This window comes from Schistocerca gregaria, chromosome 2, assembly GCF_023897955.1.
Source record: "Schistocerca gregaria isolate iqSchGreg1 chromosome 2, iqSchGreg1.2, whole genome shotgun sequence".
Taxonomy (NCBI): Eukaryota; Metazoa; Arthropoda; class Insecta; order Orthoptera; family Acrididae; genus Schistocerca; species Schistocerca gregaria.
In genome coordinates, this window is record NC_064921.1 from 502296027 (window position 1) to 502319686 (window position 23660).

The window sequence follows — 23660 nt, forward strand, 5'->3', positions numbered from 1 at the left end:
CACCTGATTTACCTACAATCCACTTTTTGCTTTAATGCACTCTAATACAAAAAAAAAGAAAAAAGACGCACCTCGTAGAAATTACCCGAATGGAACGAAAATCGGTAGATGTGGTTTAAATATGCAGACAAACAAAAGATCAGAATTTCACAAAAATTAGATGATTTATTAAGGTAAAGAGCTTCACGTATTGTGCACATCAGCAACGTGTTGGTACACCTCTGGCACTTATGCAACCAATTATTCGGCTTGGCATTGACTGACAGACTTGTTGGATGTTCACCTGACGGATATCGTGGCAGATTCTGTCCAACTGGCGCTTTAGATCGTCAAAAGCTCGAGCTGGTTGGAGGGCACCGCCATAATGCTTCAAACGTACTCAGAGAGGGAGAAATACAGCAACGTTGCTGGCCAAGTGAGGTCTGGCAAGCCCGAAGACATGCAGTAGAAACTCTCGCAGCATGCGGGCGGGCGTTATCTTGCTGAAATATAAGCCCAGCATGGTTTCGTTGGACACTGGTGCTCACTTCGAAGCGGGACTCATCACTGAAGACAATTCTCCTCACGTCAACGAGACTGCAGGCCGAATACGTCTGAGGAGACACCCCGGACGGGAGTGAGATGCCAATCTGTTGACCGCCATACGGTCTGAAAGCCAGGAGTTACGGTCTGGGGTGCCATTTAAGTTGGTTGTCATCCGCGGCACCTTACCAGTTTCGGCGATATTCTACGCACGGTTTCGTTGCCCTTCACGGCAACCCATCCCGGGCTTATATTTCAGGAAGATAATACCCGCCCTCACATGGCGTGAGTTTCCGTTGCTTGTCTTCGTGCTTGCCAAACCTCACTTGGCCAGCAAGGTCGCCGAATCTCTCCCCATCTGGGAATGTTTGGAGCACTATGGGCGGCGTGCTCTAGTCATATTGGGATTTTGACGATGTAACTCGCCAGCTGGACAGAATTTGGCACGATACCCCTCAGCAAGACATCCGACAACTCTATCAGTTCATACCAATCCGAATAACTGTTTTTATAAGGGTCAGAAGAGAACCAACGCGTTATTGACTTGTTCAAAAAATTTGTGAAGCACTTTTTGTTGAATAAATTATTCAATTTTTCAGAAATTGTAATCACTTGTTTGTCTATACATGTACATCGCGTCAACCGATTTTCGTGCCATCCTGGTAATGTCCTCGTGGCGCCTTTTTTTTTCTTATAGTGTATTTGTATGAGTTGAGTCCTGTCGTGACTCTCTGATACTGCAGTCATGTGATGACGCGTTTGTGTGTTTTTCGCATTCTGGAATTTCACATTTACCAACATTTAAACGTATTCCGAATCTTTGAACCACATTAAATTTTTTTAAGCAGTGAATCGATGTCTGCGCAGCTATCTCCAGATATTATTTCACTGTAAATAGCTGCAAAAAATCTGAGTTCTCTATAAACATTGCCTACCACTTTACTAATACAGTGTGTCGCAGGAGGAATGGTCAGTATTCGGGGGTAGGACAGGAGCGATCGTTCGAAACAAGACAGTTTAGTAAACATGGGCTCTAAAATGCATTCTTATAATCTGTTAACAACTCTTCATTTTCGATAGTGTGAAACATATCTCTTCTACTACAAGCTCCTTGTTTTCCACAATTTGAGATATGCTAGCATGGACCAAGATAAGAAAAAAATGTCCCGTACTCATGGGCTCTAGAAATACGAGCACTTCTTTATTATCGTCACTGTGAATAACGTGTCTTCTACTAAACAAGTGGACATATCTCTTGAGGTACGCATTTTAGTGGCCATTTTACTACAAATTTTTTGCTTCGAATGATCGAAAATTGACATGACGAGAGGCTGACTGTATGAAAATACAGCTTAATTCTTAAAGTAAACGCACGCCTAAAGCTACTCCTGCATCTATCGATGATTCTCCATACGAATTGACATGCTCCGTCCCCCAAACTAAAAATCCTCACTCTATTCAAATATTTCATTTTATACCTCATAATAATCATACTTTTGCTAACAATGATCTTCCATAATCCAGAGCCTGAAGCTACTCTTTCTACTTTCTATCTATGAAATGTCGTTGTAACTGCCATAAACTGAAACTTGTATAATTCTTTAGAAAATATTTAACCAAAGTACAGAACGGGTCTCTTGCAGCTGGTGCATTTCGCTCGCAATTTCGCTATTTAGCGGCTGGTAGTGATCGCTTCGAGCGCCTACAGCAGCTCAACAATGACGCAACATTGCTTACTCCATTTTTTTTCAACATGGTTAGTGCTGTTATTGTTGCTGCTGATACGATGTGGGACGTGCTGTGTGATGCAGATAACATTGCAGGTTTTTGGCGACTATCAAGTGGAAGAAAAGGATAACAACTTACGCATCTACATCTACACCCCTACGTGATTACTCTGCTATTCACAACAAAGTGCCTGGCAGAGGGTTCAATGAACCACCTTCATGCTGTCTCTCTACCGTTCCACTGTCAAACGGCACGTGAGAAAAACGAGCGCTTGCATTTTTCCGTGCAAGCCCTGATTTCTCTTATTTTACCGAGATGGTCATTTCTCCCTATGTAGGTGGGTGCCAACAGAATGTTTTCGCAGTCGGGGGAGAAAACTGGTGATTGAAATTCCGTGAGAAGATCCCGTCGCAACGCAAAACTCCTTTGTTTTAATAATTGCCACTCCAGTTCACGTATCATGTCTGTGACATTATCTCCCCTATTTCGCGATAATACAAAACGAGCTGCCCTTCTTTGTACTTTTTCGATGTTATCGGTCAGTCAAAGTTGATGTGGATTCCACACCGCACAACAATACTCCAGAATAGGGTGGACAAGCGTAGTGTAAGCAGTCTCTTTGGTAGACCTGTTGCACCTACTTTGTGTTCTGCCAATGAATCGCAGCCTTTGCTTTGCTCTACCCACAATATTATCTATGTGTTCTTTCCAATTCAGGTTATTTGTAATTGTAATCCGTAAGTATTTAGTTGAATTTACAGCCCTCAGCTTTGTATTACTTACCGCGTAATCGAAATTTAGCTAATTTCTTTTAGTACTCATGTGAATAACTTCACACTTTTCTTTATTTAGGGTCAATTGCCACTTTTAGCACCATACAGATATCTTATCTAAATAATTTTGCGAGTCTTTTGGTTATCTGATGACTTTACAAGACGGTAAATGACAACATCATCTGATAACATTCTAAGAACGCATATACAAATCACGGCACTCCGCATTATGAGAAGAAGTAGATCTGGGGCAGGAGCATCAGGGCGAAAGAGGTGTTAAGGATGGTGAGATAGAAAGGTCAGAGGAAGAGATAAGACTTGCGTCAGTGATAAAATAGTTAAGGAAAAGGTTGTAGCTATGTGGAAGCTACTGAAACCAGTAATTCAAGAGTTATGAGAATTCGTGTCAACCTGTTATGGAAGTAATTAACCTTTATACTGCCCATACATGTTTCGGCACATTTGGGTCATCGTCAGTGGCGCAGTGACGAACCTAGTGGTGCCAGCACGACAGCTCAGCTTGTTCTTTTCTGTCTGGTGCTATGAGCAAAGTTTTCATCGATGGTATTTGAAAAATATCACGCGTAATCTCCACACAAACACTGACAATAAACGAAGAAAAAAAGAAACTAAAAAAAGTTGTAAAGCTCGTGCCTATACAGTGACAAGCCGCAACATTATGAACGCCGACCTACTATCACCGGCCTAGTGGCCGAGCGGTTCTGGGCGCTGCAGTCTGGAACCGCGTGACCGCTACGGTCGCAGGTTCGAATCCTGCCTCGGGCACGGATGTGTGTGTTGTCCTTAGGTTAGTTACGTTTAAGTAGTTCTAAGTTCTAGGGGACTGATGACCTCAGCAGTTAAGTCCCGTAGTGCTCAGAGCCATTTGAACCATTTTTGACCCTACTATCGATTTAAACCCGTTCAGGCGATAGCAGCGTCACGTGGCGAGGAATGACTGATAGTCAGATAAATGCACGGTGCAAGTCAGTATCACTGAGCGTACTGTTCGTGTGTAGAATAGGGAAGGCAGGGGATCTATTTTAGTTTGACCGAGGGCAGATTGGGATGGCCTGGAGGCTCGGCACGAGCATTTCGGAAACTGTACGATTTGTCCGGTGCTGTGGTGAATGCCTTCAACGTGTGGCGAAACCAAGGTGAGACCACGTCCAGAGGTTGTGAGGTTGGACGGTCACCCCACATTACAAATGTCGGACGTTGTAGGCTAGGCAGACTGGTAAAACAGGACAGGCGGCGATCTGTGGCGGAAGTAACATCAGACTTTAAAGCTGGGCAGAGTACAAGTGTGTCTAAACACACACAGCATCGAACACTCCGAATGAAGGGCCTCCGCATCCGACGACCCATGTACATACCCAAAAGAGCCAACGACCCTTGCATGTGCCAATATGAACACAACGGTAACTACGAGTGAAATCGGCACGTGGCCAACAGCAATGGGAGTTGGCGCAGTGGCAGAGCGCTGTGTGGTCTGATGAATCCTGACGCCGATACCTTTTTCATAATGCGGATGGGACGGTGCGAAACCATCACGGGGAACACCTTCCTGACAGCTGCACTGCGGGACGGAGGCAAATGGTGGCGGATCCATCATGCTCTGGGAAACATTCACATGGGCGTCCATGAGTCCAATGGAGCTCGTGCAAGGAACCATGACACCCAAGGAATATCGTACACTGTTTGCAGACCACGTACATCGTTTCATGAAGATCGTGTTTCCGGAAGGCCAGGAGACTGACGGGGTGGTTCGAAGAACAATGGCGAGATCCCGTTGAGGTGCTGACCCCAACTCGGCAGATCTGAACTCCATCTGACACAAATGGGATGTGTCAACGTGTCATCAGAGCCCATCGCCCCCCTCCCAGAAATTTACTGGAATTAATTTGCTTGTGTGTGCAGATGTAGTGCCAGCTCCCACCAGCGACCTACCAAGACCTTATTGCTACCGTGCTATGATGCGTGGCCGCTGTTATGCGTGTCAAAGGTGGACATAACGGCTGATAGGTAGGTGGTCATAATGTTCTGGCTGATCAGTGTAAAGGAAGAGACAGCGGCATCGAATACCAGTCGGACTTCCAAAATTTTCATTCTGCCTTTAATCTCGCCTTCACCTCTCAACAATGTGAAAAGTAGTCAAAAACAACATTTGGTTCGGATTCCAGGTTAGGCTGTAGGTACAATATCCTTGGCTGTATGCCTAGGGTAGATCAGGGATATGCATGTCGCCGAAGTGGCGACCAATTGAAAGATATCAACCTTGCTACTGAGCCACACAAAATTAGTTACGGAGTACATTTTTACTGAGGTCTGTAAAAAGCACATACATTTTATGTGATGATGACTGGAACGGAAATTAGGCCTACAGATATCTTTTTGTTTACTGTGATTATTACATTTTTTTTTTCTAGACTGTAAGGTTCTCCAGATTATTATATAGCTTAGCACCTGCAATAAAATAACGTTTTTATAGCCGGACGATAATGAATGATTACATTGTCTGTTGAAATTGAACTATGTAGGATATTTGTTTTTAGGTTGAGACAGATAAATATCTCGAAAATGACGCATTATACGAAAAAAATGTTTTAGGTGAAAAGTGGATATTAGTAAAGTGGACATCCGCCTGTGCTACAACTGGCCACCGTCTAACCACCCCTCCTGTTTGGGTGGGGCCAACTTTGTATTTTCAAACGGGTACCCACATTGTAATTGCGTATTCTGATCCTACGACAAAAAATATGTGCGATTTACCGCAACCATTGTTTCCCATTCGTGGTAGATGGCGCTGTAATTGACAAGTACTAGGTGTGCCACTATTTGCAACAAAGAGCCGACGTATGTGATTCTACATTTCATTTTCGATGTAAATGTAAATATTTGTTTTCTAACTGTTGATATTTATGCTCGAAGTGTACTTTTCTGTTAAAAATTTAATATGGTTAGCCGTTCACTGTGTGATTAGCAACTACGTTTAGCGTGATCCAGGAACGACGACATGTATGTAACAGTTTACTGTTCTCATCGGGATGTTTGATATCGGTGAGTCCTCTTGCCTCTCACCATTAGGTTGCTTGATTTCGGAGAGTGTCCATGGGTAAGTGGGCCTGCCACTATCACTTGATGGGCATTCAAACCTACTATAATAATTATGGTATGTATTCCACCGGCAGCCGCGTAGCGTCCAGGGTGAGAGTTGCTACGAGCGGATGGAAACACACACAGAAATCAGTCACTCTGATGACGGGCTTCGAGTGCGTTCAACGACATCAAGAATTCCGATGGTTTGGGGATTCATCACAATGAATCACGTAGGGAACAGAAAACTGCATTACCATATAAGTAGATTACTTGTCACAATTGTTGATGCCTAGCCATATCACTTGTACTATACAATCACATTTGCAATTCTAAAGTAAATTTCGAAAATAAGCGCAACCGCTAGAACACAAAAGTTTACAGTTACATCATAAGTGATATGTAGGACCAAATGTGTCTACTCTTAATTGCAAAAACAGTTACACTGAATATTTGTCGATTACAACACCATCTACCACGAATGGGAAACAATGATCTGAGTAAACAACATGTATTTTTTGATGTAGAATCAGAATATTGAATAAAACTGGGGCAGGGGGGGGGGGGGGGGGGGGAAGTTCCATTTGAAAACACGAAGTTGACCCCGCCCTCCGGGAGGAGTGGTTAGGTGATGGTCAGTTGTAGCACAGACGGATGACTCCTTTACTAATATGAACTTTTAATCTAGCACATTTTTTTCGTTCGATTCGTCGTTTTAGAGACATTTAATGGTTTCATGTCAGAGAAAACACGCTGTACGTGAGGTATTAATTTTAAAGCCTGCCGAGAAGTCTGTATTTATTCCAAGAAATGGTTATACCAATAAAAGTAGAGGGATTTGAATAAAATCGTTTAGGGTGCAAGGCCACTTCGTTATAAAACCCTAGTACAACCATCCATGAAGAATGCCGCTGCATACACGGTCGAAGGGACCACGTTGCCATCGTCAGTGTAAGTGATGATGGCCGAAAAATTGTGCCCGTTGGACTCACACGACCGGCCGTTCACCCGTGAACTACTTCGTCATAAAGTAGTCTTGCAGAAGCTAAAAAACAGCTTTATTTTATTCAAATTTACCCTGGCCATCGCAGCCTACGAACTTATAAAAAGGGTACAAGTTTAGAGATTGAGGGTGTTGACTGCAGACTGCAAGCTAACGTGCAAAGAGTTTGCAGGCGTTTCCCGTAACATGGGCAGCGCGGCGGCGCCGGGACGCGGTGGTATATTACTTGGGCCTGCTCTGTGTGGGGATCAAAGGTGTATGTGCGTAAACACACAGAGGTGTGTGTTCAGGAACGGCCTTATCTGGCTGTCATATTTACCCAGCGAGATAGCTGGCGTGGCCGTCACAATAAGGTCCAAAATACGCGCCCGCTGCGCGCAGCCACCAGCCTTGCGCGTTCCGCCAGCGTCTAGGAATAGGCTGCGCTTCACCAACTATCTACCGAGCATTTTTGGCAGCCTCTGTTAAGGTGATGAACGCATTTCTCAAATAACTACACGGGGTGAAATACTGAATCTTCTCGTTAGAACTCTTCCTGTTTTGGAACTGTTTGATTCGTTTGAGCTAGGGCGCTCAACTCTAGGTCGTTAGCTGCGTGCGAACTCTCTGTGCTTTCAAAATTTGATTATATCTCTCCATATACTTTCAGGCACTATTGTACACAAATATTGTGACTGAAGTCCTTCAATAAGAAAAGCTACCAAATCATATATGTTGTGCTAGGGCGTGCTGAAAAGTAATGCCACCGAATTTTTTATGTCGCAACCCTTGAAGCTTTTTATATAAAACAAACGTTATTGTCATTCTACACACTCACAGTTTTCTACCGATAGTGGACTCCGGATTGTAGCGTGTGACACGGCGGTGTGTAACCTACGTCGGTGTTTGAGAAAAGCGTGCTGCAATCGACCTTCGAATTCGAAGAGTTCGTCCACATATGGAGCACCCTCTCTTTCAACATGACAATGCTAGATTACACACGAGCGCCACGACATCTGCAACAATCCGACGCCTTGGTTCACTGTTGTCGATCATCCTTACAGTTCTGACTAGGCTCCTACCCATTTTCATTTGTTTCCAAAACGTAAAGAACATTTTCGAGGACTTCGCTTTGATACTGATGAAACAGTGTAAGCAGAGATGACGTTGTGGCTCCGTCAACAAACATTCTACAATGAGAGTATCAATAAAATTATCTCTCGTTGTGAGAAAAATTCTCGTCGCCAGGGTGACTGTGTTGAGAAATAAATACGTAGAGATGAAGAATGAAAGTGTAGAACGTTAATAACGTTTGTTTTGTTAAAAAGGTTTAAAACATTTTTGGGTGTATAGTTTGTCATCAAAATCAAAGATTTCGGTTTTAATTCTCAGTCGGTGCTAGTATTTCATTTGAGTTACTGCTTCTTTCACCTCTCTTAATGATTTGTATTTGTGGTTGATGCCAAGCTGTACCAGCCCGAAACCATCGTTAAACTGTAGGTCCCCCACAACTGGACGTGTAACTCAGTTGAAAGTTCGGAGGATGGCAACGGCGTACGATCTCCGAAAGGACTGCGCCTACTAAACCACTGTGTGTTTCAAGCCGTGCTCCGGGTTAACGACATCTCTGGTTTTTTACATAAATGTTTCTGCCACGCGACATTCTCCAAAGATGGCATACTTGCCGAATAACATTTTTACGCAGCAAATCGTCACCGATAGCTTCTTTCAGGGTAATATTTTGTTTCGGAACTAGCTTCTGTCGTTCGATCATCTTCTCGCGAGCAGTCATCCAAATGTTGTAACCGTTGACAGCCAAGTGCTTTCGGGAATAAATACGATCAATACAGTAGACTCCAAATCATTAGCCGGCTAATGTGGCCGAGCAGTTCTAGGTGTTTCAGTCCGGAACCGCGCTGCTGCTACAGTCGCAGGTTCTAATCCTGCATCTGGCATGGGTGTATGTGATGTCCTTAGGTTTGTTTGGTTTAAGTAGTTCTAAGTCTAGGGGACTGATGACCTCAGATGTCAAGTCCCATAGTGCTTAGAGCCACTTGAACCATTTGAACCAAATCATTAACTGCCTTTACGTTAGTCCCATATCTGGTTTTTCTACTGGCACCTTACCATACTTTCAGGCGTGTGTGGAGAATCTCAGAACGCCGTTATCTGGCAACTTGCATGTAAAATACCAACGTAAAACTAGATACGGAATTTGTAAAATGCTAATGAATACGCTATGTAACAATTTGAAGCTTGCAGTACTTTTATTTACATACCTCAAAATATTAGAGGTTTGCTTGAGTAACTGCCGAAACTACTCCAAAAATTAACTACTAGCTTAAAATAACAGTTTGTAGTGCTTTTTCGACTACATGTCATCCACCACGAGTCTCGAGGCTAGGAGCAAAATTTACAGTACTTCTCTATTATCGATGGTGGATAAAATTCAAGCGAAGTTTCGTTCTGGTTAGCTTAATCCATCTTTCATGTTGAGAGATGAGATGTGGTCTTTAAGGCACTAAAGCTGTCGTTTGACGTAGCAGTGTTCAAACCCCCCTTTCCGCGATCCCCACATAAATTTCGCGAGTTACTTCAATCACTACAGAGAAGTGCTGGAATGGTTGCTTTCACAAGTTCACGTCCAGCTTCCTTCCCATTGTTCCCTGTCACTAATGATACTGTCGTCAGCTGCAAATTAAACAGGAATCGTCCTTCCCATTTTTGCATTTTTACCTTCAGAATGCAAAGCACTGTCTCACGCCTTTCGTTCTGCTGATTAAATACGCTTTTGCAAGCAAGACTGCTCATGTTCGAATCCGAGTGGTAATGAAATTTACATCACGAAAAGTTATCAGATAATAGAGCTCTGGAGAATCTTGAGGATTTTTATAAATGTTCACGATCTAAACATTATTATTTTCATCGTCCTCTTTCTTTTAAAAACAATAATAGTTATATAGTACGTTTACTGAATTAAAATTTCAAACGAGAAAATCACTTTTAGTAAAAAGAGTGCATCGTAACATAGTGCTTTAGTGATTCGGTTTATATACATGGCGTGATCGAAAAGATTCGTTTGAAGTCCGTACAGTCCAGAATCGGAATGCCAATCAGGCAAAATTTTCCGTGAGCGTTTGAGGCAATCATCCCACCGTGGCATCAGGTTGAAGATACCCGTTTGGTAAAACACCACTTCCTGCTGTGTGAAGAGGTCCTTCATTGCCTTCTGCACGTCTTTGTCGGATAAGAATAACCGAACCTTCAAGGCCTTTTTTAAAGTACCGAAGACGTGATAATCACATGGGGAGAGATCAGAACTATAGGGCGGGTGCTCAACTGTCTCCCACTTGAGTTGACGTAACTTCTGCGTTATGACATTTGTTCTATGGATACGTGCGTTATCATGAAGCAGCAACACCCTGTGTCCTAGTTTTCCCTGACGTTTCGTCTCAGCTGCACGTCATGAATTCTCCAGCCTTGCGCAGTACCGTTCCCAGTGAAGGGGACGCCAGGTTACTTGAAACTAATAATCACTTGATGAGGCTGCCCTCCCATATCGACGCCGTCTTGTGTTGAATGCGACCAGCACAGAACTTCACGTATGATTCTACAACGGTGGATTTCGACAAGTATACATATATTCTTCATTCTCTGATGGATGTCTACCAGTGTGTGTCCTTTTGCAGCAAGAAAACAATAACGACACACTAGTGCTGCTTGGATGCATTTGGTAACAATGTCGCCATTGCTCACTTTTTCGCATTTACCGCAAGCACGTTGCAAAGACCCGAATTCCACACTAATCTCTTGCCTACATGAAGGTATACACACGTTTTAGAGTCGTGCTACGTTGCACAAACGCTGCAGCAGTACCCTCAAACCGTAACTTTTTGATCATTCCCCGCCTATTTTTTTCCGGTGAACCTCCACAGTCACGAAATATGATATCATATATCCAGAACTTATTAAAGAAAAAATGTAGCTATGGTGACATAAATATTCAAGCCTCGTTATGCCAAAGAGTAAAAGACAGTTCATAAATAAAACACTCACACATAAAAAATACTTTTCTTCGGGATAAATGTGTTTGTTGCTATGATGTGTATGTTGAGAAACAAATGTGTAGACTTGTAGAATAAAGATGTAGAATGTTAATAATGTTTGTTTCGTTTAAAAATCTTTAAAGGTTTTCACATAAAAAACTCGGAGGCATTACTTTTCAGCACGCCCTCATAGGTTACTCTTCCAGAGGGCAACAAAATTAAAACTGCTCTTCAGCCACAGAATTTTCTAAAAATACAATTTAGTTAAACAGGCATGAAAAGATGGCAAATATAGAGATCAAACTATTAAAAGCAGTTGATATAGATGTAACGATGATAATTTCCAACGTGTTCCAGTTTGCTTGTATGTTTCTTTAGTTCCTGTATATCTCTGGAGGATGATGTGTAAAGACTCAATCAGCTTCGGGTAGTTGACAGATTTTTGGAATGGTATTGAAAATGGGACATGGGTCTGAAGTAGAAGGTCAGAATAACGAAATGTGTGATAGGACAGGTTCAGGCCATGCTTATGATGGAGTTTCGTTGTTGTAGGATTGGGATGGTAGGGTGCAATGGGATCAGACAAGGATATGCAGGATGAAGAAAGTGAAATGGAAGTGATGCTGGAATATGTGCCAATTGTATTGAGACGAGATAGGGGAAGAGCAGTCAGTATCACCTGATGAAGAATGTGGGCCGCTCGGAAGGATGCATGTTTTGGAGAACGGTTCTGATGAAACGGGCTAAATGTGTGGTGGGTTCAAAATGGTTCAAATGGCACTGATCACTACGGGACTTAACATCTGAGGTCATTAGAACTAACTAAACCTAACTAACCTAAGGATATCACACACATCCATGCCCGAGGCAGGATTCGAACCTGTGACCGTAGCGGTCGCGCGGTTCCAGACTGAAACGCCTAGAACCGCTCGGCCACCCGGTCGGCTCTGTGGTGGGAGCAGGACACAGGAAGCAGCATGGTGTCAAGGCAGAGGGTCACAGTCAATTAATTTCTTCTGTTAGAGGGCTTTCCCTTGTAGAAGAATGGACCAAATTTGGTAAAAGTATTAAATTAGAATGAGATAGCAATTTCAGTTATTGTATGAGGAGATGATTAGATATACAGTGGGGATATGACAACTACTTTACAAGAAGCACTTGTTGTCATCCCGTTAGTTGAAAAGCACGAGAGTGTGGTAAAATTACGTTTTATATTACGTAGTTTTTTATTGTACGCCCACAAGTCTTAATCATAATTTGACTTCACTCCTGTTGCGTGTTAAGTTGACTCTCTGCGAATACGCTATTACTTGTGTGATTTGGGGATTTTTTGGACTCTCAACCAAGTACGGCCATTCTAATGTGCTGCACTTGTGTAGGTGTTCTTTTGTAACATCTTTCGCAGTAGCCGTTTTATATTTTAACTATATTATACTAATAAATTTTACAGGCCCACAATTTAAAATGGCTTCAAAGTCGAAACTATAGACTGAGGGTAACAGAGAAAGAGGGGGCAGCTCCGCTTCATTCCAGTGTCAGACGTTGTGGTAAAATTTGATCACATATACAATTTTTGGCGCCTGTGGACCATGATGCAATCAAAATAATTTGTCTGCACAAATTTGTTTATATACTAAGTCGTTCAAGATAAAACTTCTGAAACTCACTGAAAGTCTTCGGTTTAACAGGCAATGTCTATATTTGTGTCACGATAAATCCCGAATACAATATTGCCAAGTATGGACTAAACGTACGTGGGCTATGATAGGTAATACACTTTCACATATGTACATTAAAGTTTTGTTTTCTCGAACTTTCTACTTTTTGCCATTTTGTTTCATATTCTTTCGTACGCGTTTGTATGTTGTAGCCTTACTTGAAAAGTTGCGGAAATGGGCCAAACACGTTTCACGTTAAACCGACAGCTACATGCGGGTACTTACTATATTTAAACTGGCACAAAATGCCTTAGCACAAATGCTTCTCCAGTTTGCATTCTCGGGGCTCGCCGATGTACAGTGCCTCTTTTTATTTGAAACGGATCACGTTCTTAGAATTTGTGCCAAGACCGAGCAATTGTGTTCTCGCACTGAAACAAAAGGAAGAAAAAATAAATCTAAAAATCGTACGCCAATGGCTAGTGTATTTTAAATGTGAAAAATTCTCGAATTTGCATGTGTATAGGAATTCGGCTTACAAACCTAAAAACATCACTGAAGTGCTGCATTAAAGGTACGGCAGCCACGTGTACGTCTCAGATATGAATCAGTGGAAGAGTCCCATGTGTCAAGGCACACGTCCGCCCCTGTGGCACTGTGTACAGATGTCAGCGGCCGGCAACTGTCGTAGCAGGAGACAGCGTACTCCACCCGGCAGCCGACAGTGGCAGTGGTAGATAGGCAAACCTGTCCATCACACGAGCAGATCCTGCACGGGCGGCCAGTCAGCCTCGGCTGCCGCAGAATTACTCCACGTCATAGGCGCTGCCATTAATCTGCTGTGTATCCTTTCTTCCACAGGTGCTAGCCCACAGTTTAATGAGAGCCTCTGTGCAGTTTAAAGGAGGTATAGTGGAACTAGTAATAAGTAAGAAGGGCGTTCAGTAAGTAATCCAAACACTTTTTTTTCCTCAGCCAATTACGATTGAAAACATGCGAAATCTGTTGTGGGACATGCTGGAATACTCCCGCTTCAATCCTATAGTTTCATGAAGTTCAGATACATGGCGGCGCTGTACGTAACCTTCAAAATGGAGTCTGCAACGGAGGTCTGTACCAAGATGAGAGCTGTCATCAAATGTCTTTTGGCAGAAAACCAGATATCTGGCAGTGAACAAAAGCACAGTAAGTGGCGAGGCCTCTGTACTCATCGCAACAATGTCGCAGAAACCTGTACGATCTCCGCGTGCCGACTGCACACAGCTGTCTCCCTGTAATATTCGAACGTGTGGACACTCTCATTCGAGATGATCAACGGATCACAACCAAACACCACGCTGATCAACTGGACGTCTCTGTTACTACTGCTGACACACTGGTACACCAGTTGGGGTTACTAAAACCTGTGTGCCCGTTCGGTTCCTCGCTGCCTAACAGAAGACTATAAAGAGCACCGAAGGATCATTTGCAAGGAATTGCTTGGGCGTTACGAGGTTGACAGTGACAATTTCTTGTCGAACATTGTCACAGGCGATGAAACATGGTTTCATCACTTCGAACCGGAAACATAATTACAATCCATGGAGTGGTACTACACCACCTATCCTTCGAAGAAAATTTTCAAGATCACATTCTCATCTGCTAAAGTCATGACGACAATCTTCTGCGACTTTCAGGGAGTTATCCTGTTTCATGTCCTCTCTCATAGTGCAACGATGAAATCGAAAATGTATTATGTTACCATCAGAAAACTGATGATGATGGTGATGTTTGGTTTTTGGGGCACTCAACTGCGCGGTTATCAGCACCTGTACAAACTCCCAACCTTTGCTCAGTCCAAACTCGCCTCATTCATGAACGATGATGAAATGATGAGGACAACACAAACACCCAGTCATCTCGAGGCAGGTGAAAATCCCTAACCCCGCCGGGAATCGAACCCGAGAAACTGAAGAAACGGTTTCAATGTGTCCGTCGCCATAAAATTACAAACGATCTTCTCCTTCTCCATGACAAAACGTCATTGGACTGTTCTCCCGCATGCACCCTACACCCAGTATCTCGCACCTTATGACATTTGTTTGGCTCAATGAGGGATGCACTCCTCGAGAAGCAGTATGAGCATGATGGGGAGGTTATTGATACAACAAGACTTTGGCTTTGACGTGACCGTCGCGCGGAGTGGCCACGCGGTTTGAGGCGCCGTGTTACGGATTGCGCAGCCCCTCCCGCCGGAGGTTCGAGTCCTCCCTCGGGCATGGGTGTGTGTGTTGTTCTTAACATAAGTTAAAGTTAGTTTAAGTAGTGTGTAAGTCTAGAGACCGAAGACCTCAGAAGTTTGGTTCCTTAAGAATTCACACATGTGAACTTTTTTTTTTTTTGTACGTGACCAGTACAGTGCGGGCATTCAGCACATCCTACAAAGCTGAAGCAAGGTCGTCTCATTCAATGGAGATTATATAGAAAAGTAGGACCTTTGGACCTATGTAGGAAGAAGAGTGCTGAATAGTTTGGTGTATTTGGAACCTGCTTTCAGAAAAAATGTGTTGCGTTAGTTATTGAACGCTCCTCGAAATTTCTTCTTGTCTGTGCTGTTTGGTGTCCATATTTCAGTTCCGTTCAATGTTACATTGCAGACAAATGCACTCAGAAAATACTTCTCAACATTTACAGCGTGACGACTGAATAAGTTCCTGGTTCCAACATTAAATATCTCCAAAACCAAGATCGACACAGGAATGTAACAAAGGGTATATTTATTCTGAAAGCAGTAAGAATTTCAGACAGAAGTTTCGAAATAGTTCGAAGAGCTCCTGACAAATGACGCTGTATTCGTAATATATAGCACCTATAAATAGTGTGCCCTAGCTCAGAGCGATCAGTTCCACCGCTGAAACGAAAAACGTTAGCATACCGGAGGAACAGATGGAAATCATCTGTTCCATTGAACAACGCGTTTTCTGGTACTCGACTACTACGGGTTAGAACACAGTCCTTCTTCAACTAGGGAAAATTTTCAAATACGATTTAATAGTAGAAAACCATTCCCATACTTCTAGCCAAATTCGAAAGACAGGCAACGGTGGCTGATAACCTAGCGGAGAATGTTGGCCGCAGGCAAACTCTAGCTACTACTGAAAATGTCGCCATCGTTTCTGTAATTATTCAGCGAAATCCACGGAAATCCTCGCGAAGAACAGCAGCAGAGGCTGGTTTGAAGCGTTTCAGCACGCAGAAAGTGCTTACACAGAGCCCACACATGTTTCCATTCAAAATCTGAAGTCACCACGTCATACCTACGACCTGTGTGACAGAGGGTTGACTTTGCGAAGCAGATTCTCACAATGATTGATAATGATGGATTTGATGTTGGCCGTATCTGGTTCGCAGATGAAGCACTGTTCCACCACTTAATCACCACATAGCTAGCGTTGGAGGGCCGACCAGGCACTAAGTAGTTCATGCGTAATGACACCAGACCACATCGCAGTTCGCCAAATCTGACTCTCTGTGACTACTCTTACGAGGCACGTTGAAAGCTAGTGTCTACCGGAACCATCCTATCATGCTGGACGAACCCGATTCGACGATAACTATAGTTTCTGAATCATTTCCACTGAGACGCTACAGGATGTGAGGGCAAATTTCATTGTTCGTTTGGACCACCTCCCTACTGCGAGTGATGGACATTTTGAAGAAATTGTAATGTGATTGCAAAGACTCCTTGCAGAGGAAAAGGTTAGTTACCCGCGTTGATACTGTACGAGCTGCACATCGCACAACGCCATCTTTTGGCAGCTTTTCGAATTATTCCGAAATTTCTGAATAACGTCTGTATAAAATTCTTACAGCGTTCACAATCAACAAACTTGTTGTTGCACTCATCTGTCGATCTTAACTTTCGAGATATTTAATGTCTAAATCACGGACACTTTCACTGAACACTCTGTAGATTCATATTCAGTGTTAAGAACTCTCTCTTTTCTTGCTACTGCCATGGGTGCACTTTGTGTCCTATGTACTATGGCTATCGTCAGTTTTTTTGCTGCCCAATTTACCTACAACATCTTGTGTCTCATTTTTTAACCTAATTCCACGGTCATCACTTGATTTGATTCGACTACTTTCCAAAAGTCGAATCCACTAATTTAAGCCGGCCGCGGTGGTCTCGCGGTTCTAGGCGCGCAGTCCGGAACCGTGCGACTGCTACGGTCGCAGGTTCAAATCCTGCCTCGGGCATGGATGTGTGTGATGTCCTTAGGTTAGTTAGGTTTAAGTAGTTCTAAGTTCTAGGGGCTGATGACCACAGCAGTTGAGTCCCATAGTGCTCAGAGCCATTTGAACCATTTGAACCACTAATTTAAGGTGTTTTCATGTCAAATATGCAGAACACGTATTCAGTGATCAAGAGCGAGTAATATTTACCTAAAATGAGAGATATGAATAACGGTGAAATCTGTCCAAGCAAATCATGTCCGTGCTTCTTATAGTGTGTAGCATCACTAAAATTAAAGCTTATCATTAACCCTTTCAATGCAAATGTCGGATCTCTCCCGGCATAATGATTTTCCGCTCGTATGTAGAAAGCAAGCAGAATGCGAGTAACGACGATAGCCTTTCGAAGTTTACTGTTGAGAATGAGAAGACGTCTTTGCAGTAATTATTTCATTTTCATACGAACTACATTGTTCGTGAAATTACGACCATAATAAATGAGTATGCCTTAACAAAAATACAGGAAATGGTTCCACTAAAAAGATTTCCAATGTGACACTCTTGGAAATATGTTATCACAAAAAGTAAAGTCATTTCTTGGGATAATGCTGAACAAAGGTCTTAATTGAACAGTGGAAGTAGGTGACTGTTTTACCAAAGATTGGCTAGGCCAAAACCGATAATTGAAGAGTGTTTTCACTTGGATTTTTTTCATGCATCCACTAACACTGTTTCAAAAGCAAAGCTTGGGAGTACACGGTTGGCAAAATACTAACAGAAAGCACAACGACTTAGTTATTATGTAATCATGTAATCTCATTTAGGAGAGGCATCTATGAAAATATTTTAGAATATTTATTTGTAAAACAGTCTCTGGATTTCTCTGTAGCAGTTAGACTTCGCTCTTTTTCAACTTTTTTATTTTCTTGTGTGATACATTTTAATTTTAATGAGTATTATATTATGTGTTTCAGGCGTAAAATGAAGGGCTTGAAGATGTAAAATTCAACAGTTCAACCAGTGATTGGAGTGTCGCGAAGTTGGAACTCAGCTACGTGTGGATGCTGATCAGCCTGTGACACTCATCCCAGGTCAGTACTTGCAAAGCTACTAACTGCCGAAGCAGACTGTTACTTTATCAAACTTTTTTTCAGAAGGGATGTATTGTACAGCAGTTAGTCTGGACGCTGAATTTTTTTAAGCGTTGAATGCAACATAGGACTGTGTTGTGTGTGTTTCGCGCGATGCATCGGTTTAGTAAATGCGACATGCAGCGGGAACAGAGTATTTTTTACTCTCCTTAAGAGTTACGCTACGCATAGGCGTTTGTAGCTCTTTCAAGAAAATCATTACAAGAATCCACTGCAACACGTTTTCGTAATATGAACAGTTAAGCACTGGCGATGTCACAGTTACTGATGAAACTACATTCGACACGAAAACATACTCAAACGAGCTAAGACCAAGCGAGGCATTTAAAGTGTATGGCAGTAGGAATGAAGACGTTCAGAAGCCATCAGTTACAAGTTACTAGAGTTGTAAAAGTACCGTAGGCTATCATAAATTGTAAAAAGCAAGTTCAGTCTATGATAGTTTCCCTGGTACCCTTGGTTGGTTAAGACTGTAACCGCGTTAGCTGTACGTTGGGTGAATTGCATACCTAGTGGGCATTACTTCATCTGGGTCGCTTTGTTGGCGTATGCGATCAGTTTCTTAATAGATTCCCCTAAATACCAGAAGCGGTGAAACGTCTCGGAGCGGACTGAGGATGTATAAGGGACCATGCAACCTACGAAATACTTTTGTTCTACATAGTTTTCCACCCGTCTGTTTCTTAAAAGTAAAAGTGTTTACAGAAAATTTGTCAATGTTAATTCAGGTTTATTGAAAATTGTTGATTTGCAACTTGTAACAGAGAGATGTTTTAGTAAAAATTAAAAAAATAACACCTATTTATCATATAGTGATAGAAAACGCAAATTGCTCAGAGAAAAAGAAAAAAAAACATCTTATCAAACATAACTTCAATAGTTCGTTGAGATTGTAAACAATGTTTCTCCTATTCATAAACAACTTTCGCACTTCCAATAATAACAGAAAACTCTTGTCTTTGATCATGCTGAACGTTCTATTGAATACAAAATAACAACAATAATAATATAGATTTTTGATGTTTGTGTATGTAAACTGTATTTGCATCAAAAGTAATTTGATTGGTTACATAAAAGCACAAACGTTATGCGATCAATTAATTTTTATTACTTATAAAATGAAGTTTATGTTTTGAATAAATATTATGTACAAAACAAAGGGGAAAAGAAACAAGGAGAAGCAGTAGGCTCCTAGTTTTTCTTCCACATATTTGTCAATGTTTATTTCCCTATCAATGCTACCAATTGTACTGACTGCATTGTGCATTGAAGTGGGGACCTAGAAACGACAGAGAAGCTTCGTCCCGCCGTAGCCCTCAGTGGTTCATAACCCCACAACAGGCCACAGCAGTCCACTCACCCCACCTCCCCCAATACCGAACCCAGGGTTATTGTGCAGTTCTACCCCCAGTGTATCGCCCCCCACCCCCAGGAACTTCTCATACCAAACGAGTGTAACCCCAAATATTTGCGTGGTAGAGTAATGATAGTGTACGCGTACGTGGAGACAGTGTTTGCACAGGAATCGTTGACATAGTGTAACTGAGGCGGAATAAGGGGAACCAGCCAGCATTCGCCGAGGCAGATGGAAAACCGCCTTAAAAACCATCCACAGGCTGGCCAGCACACTACACCTCGACACTAATCCGCCGGGCGGATTCGTGCCGGGGCCCGGCACGCCTTCCCGCTCGGAAAGCAGCGCGTTAGACCAAGCGCCTATCCGGGCGGACAAATGCTAGGAATGCTACCAATAATCCTAACATTTAGTACGTCATTTATGTACTGTACCAAAACTACCGAACCTTACTTCGCGTGGAACGAAGATATGTTAGATTTAATGAAAATCGTTTGCAAAAGCAAAATATACGCAAGTGTGGCTAGCTGACCTGTATTCAGTATTCTTTTATTTGAGGTTGTAACAATTTATTACGTTTTTAAATTGTAGTCCAAATGCTGAAAGTTTTTAATGACACAACGGTAGAAGGATAGAAGAAAGGTTATGGTTTAACGAACCACCGATTAAGAGATCATTAGAGATAGACCACTAGTTCAATGTCCTCTTCCGCAAAGTAATCATCCGGTCATTTCAGGGAAATCATGGAAAACTTAAATCTGGATGATCGGACGATGATCTGAGGCGGCGTCTTTCTGTGTGCGAGTCCAGTGCCTTACCACTGCCCCAATTCGCTTAGTCCCATGATTTAGATACATCTGGAACGAAAAGCAGCTGCTTTGTGAAGCAAATAGGCCAAAATTTCCTTGATATATGTCAGGCCAAATATCCTGACTCCAATGCATATGAGACGCTTAATAGGAGTTTTTTTTTTATAATCGCATGAACGGCATTATACGCCATCATTATAGCGGTAGTGGATAAATGAGAGAAAACTACAGTCACAGAATTATGATTAAGAACAACAAAATTTAAAATTGCAGTGTTCATAATCAAAATCCACTGAAAATAGAGAGACATCTAAAGATACCATTAAGAATATCCGTGCTAGAGCCTCGTGCAGATCATACAAGTAGATATGTCGGAGTTTTAAATGAATTGTTAAAAGTCTGCAATTCTGATTGGTCATTTGGAAAGCTAGAGTACAATAGCTACGACTGTAACGTCTCCTTCGTGTAGATCTTGTGAACCTGCGTATTCATTTGCCACATTTGCGGACGGCTGATCTAGGCAGTTTCACTACGGGCGGGTAATATGTCTAGCGACCAATGGACACCGCATCTCCGTCGGAGACTCTCCGTAGACGACAGATGTCCTAGTCCAAGACTCTCAACGGCCTCCTACATCAGCAAGAGCCTACTGGAGCGCTTTCACAGAAATATAATTGCTGTCTGTTTTGTCCTTACCTTACACATTACTTAAATATACGTTCTGATACTGCCTAAATGGTTAAACATTATATACCAGCACGAACATGAAAAATTATCACCAATAACTGGAAACAGAGTAATTACGTGTACTGAAGCAAATAGTTTGCAATCCACTCTTATTGCGAGTTGTTTCATTTAGTCGTCTCTGCCAAGTAGCTTTTCTTAAAGCGTCTCACCTGGATTACAGCTTCTCCATGAACCAAGTCCGAGCAAGAGGGCGCAGAGGTAAGACGGCGGGGTTTGTACGCGAGAGGGCACCGGTTCAGGACCCTGATCGACCTTACGGATTTAGGTTTTCCGTGGTTTCCCTGAAGAGCGTAATGAGAATACCGATATGATTACGGTGAAAGGGCGCGGTCGATTTCCTTCTCTACTTTTTTTCAGATCGAGCCTTTACGTACTGTGAAGCGACCGCTTATGGTAGTTTGCAGAGGGAGAGGAGGGGGGTGGGCTAAACCTGGGATGTAATTTTTAATATTTTGGAAGACGAATAACGACTTGTAAGTATCCATAAAAAAGTTCCAGTTCATACTCCGTTAAAAATGTGCGTAATACCTTCTTTTAAATAATTTTCTCGAAAGGAAAACACCTGACTACACTATATTTTTTCCTTTCCCCGTGAGATATGGGGGAGTCATCCCCCCCCCCCCCTTTCCCTCCGTTGCCCTGAACATGAGCAGCGTTGCATCCTGTCGAGGAGATACTTCCCTCTGGTATGAACTGCATGTGTAACTTTGACAAGTTTGGCGGCTATTGTATTGGCCTTTCATACATACTAAATTGCGAAAACTCATATCCGAATACATTTCGCAAAACACCACTTCCTCTGAATAGTGCGTAGCTGAACTAACTTTATCTCGGCGGATTGTGCTCTAAGAAAAATGTCACTCAATACGGCCTTAAAGGAAATGAAACTTAGCTAAGTAAAACCACGTCCTCTGACAGGGCGTGAATTTCGGACCCTACACTCGATTTTAGAATTATACTTGCAAAAATTCAACTTCATCTGTGTCAACATGTGTGTAACGGTAGTAATCGTGTGGTGCAACAGACAGGACAATGCTGAACGTTTCATTGTAGGTGTGCAACTCTGAAGCATTTCTTGGCAAACATTTTAATATAATGCCGTTCGCATCATCTGCACCGAAGCACGGAAAGTTAGACTCACTTCCATTCTTCATTATTCTCTCCTTTTAAGTCTGATATACACAAGATAAAAAGTGGATTACTTGTCCGTAAACTGTGGTCCGTATTAATCATACTGAAGTCACATCAATTATGCTTCGGTTTAATGTGTAACAGCCGTATTCTCTTCCTTTCAGGATGCCGAAGACATTCATACTTCTCAAGAAACAAATTCTCAAGGATCGGAGGATGCAACAACATTAACGCAGTGGCCACAACAAGCACAAGTTGAAATTCTAAGCAGTCTCCGAGGGATAAGGAATTGTTGCATTTGAAAAATGCAATAGATATTAAATCATCCTGGCGAACAAGCCAGCTTCCTGTGAGCACAGCTGCACAATATTCGGGATCTACTCTGAGATTACAATACGGAGGCAATGGCGGATGTACAGAAAGTCATATCAGCGAAACGAGAAAGTTTCAAGTCAGAAAGTCGGAGAAAAGAAGCTATTGGCTACAAACACTATCGTGCTAAATAGGTTTATAGATGGCATGCATTCAGATGCGTTTACGTTGGTTATCGGTTTATTAAGACACTGTTTTGTAAGAACTGTAAACGCTTTGTATTATATCTGTATGTCTATTTCTATCGTTGTTGTATTTTATTAAAACGTACATGGCATAGCAAACAACTGGAAGAAATTTTCCAATTTTACATTTTAAGTTGCATTCTATCAGAAAGAAAAAAATACTATCTTTAATTTCGTTTCTGTCAATGATGTTACCACATAATAGTATCTTCTTTTATTATTAAGTCTTGAATTGTTTTAATAAGATACATGCATTGTTTTGTATCATTCTTCGATGGCTGAACAGATTCACGTATGTTAGACAATAAATTATTTCTACAAAGCTTCCCAGCACCCCAGCCGGTGTCTCTTCTCCTTGCAGTAGCGGATGTGTACATTTTCATTTCTTTTACCTAATACCGTTTTCAAGCAGAAAGGGTCAATTCCACTATATCAAACTTACGTATTAAAACCTTCATTTCAGTGACAATAATGGCGTTTCAGCATTTACAGACTGCCGAAACTGAAATGATCGCTGATTTAATTGTGAAAACAGTTTACGAAGCAATGTAATGTCTGCTGGGTGAGCAAGCCACATCATTTCCGCCTTGTGCTTCATATCAGTGTTCAGCCACAGACACCTGTAGAAGATCCCACCAGAAGGACCGAAACGTCAAGTTTGTGGAAGAAACGGAAAACAACGCGGCCTAATCACCCGGAAGATTTTACTTTCGTTGACAACGATTGCAATGGTCTGCCGCCTTGCACTCACAAAACTAGTTTCGCAATACTTATTTCTCAAAACGAATTTTGCAACACATTATCACCGCGCAAATAAGACTTAAGCCTCTTTCATCAGGCATGAGGAAATCGTTTAGAACTGCCTATATATGGCTGGGCTAGAGCATGAGA

The 23660-nt window shown here is 42.2% G+C and overlaps 1 long non-coding RNA gene across 1 annotated transcript in view; it reads left to right on the plus strand.

Moving 5' to 3' along the window:
* Positions 1-23107, plus strand: part of LOC126328522 (uncharacterized) — an 86425-nt gene extending 63318 nt beyond the window's left edge. Inside the window, exons 2-3 of the long non-coding RNA XR_007561921.1 lie at positions 17995-18111; positions 22377-23107. This is a non-coding gene — a long non-coding RNA (uncharacterized LOC126328522). The remainder of the gene's footprint in view (positions 1-17994; positions 18112-22376) is intronic.
* Positions 23108-23660: the final 553 nt, after the last annotated feature.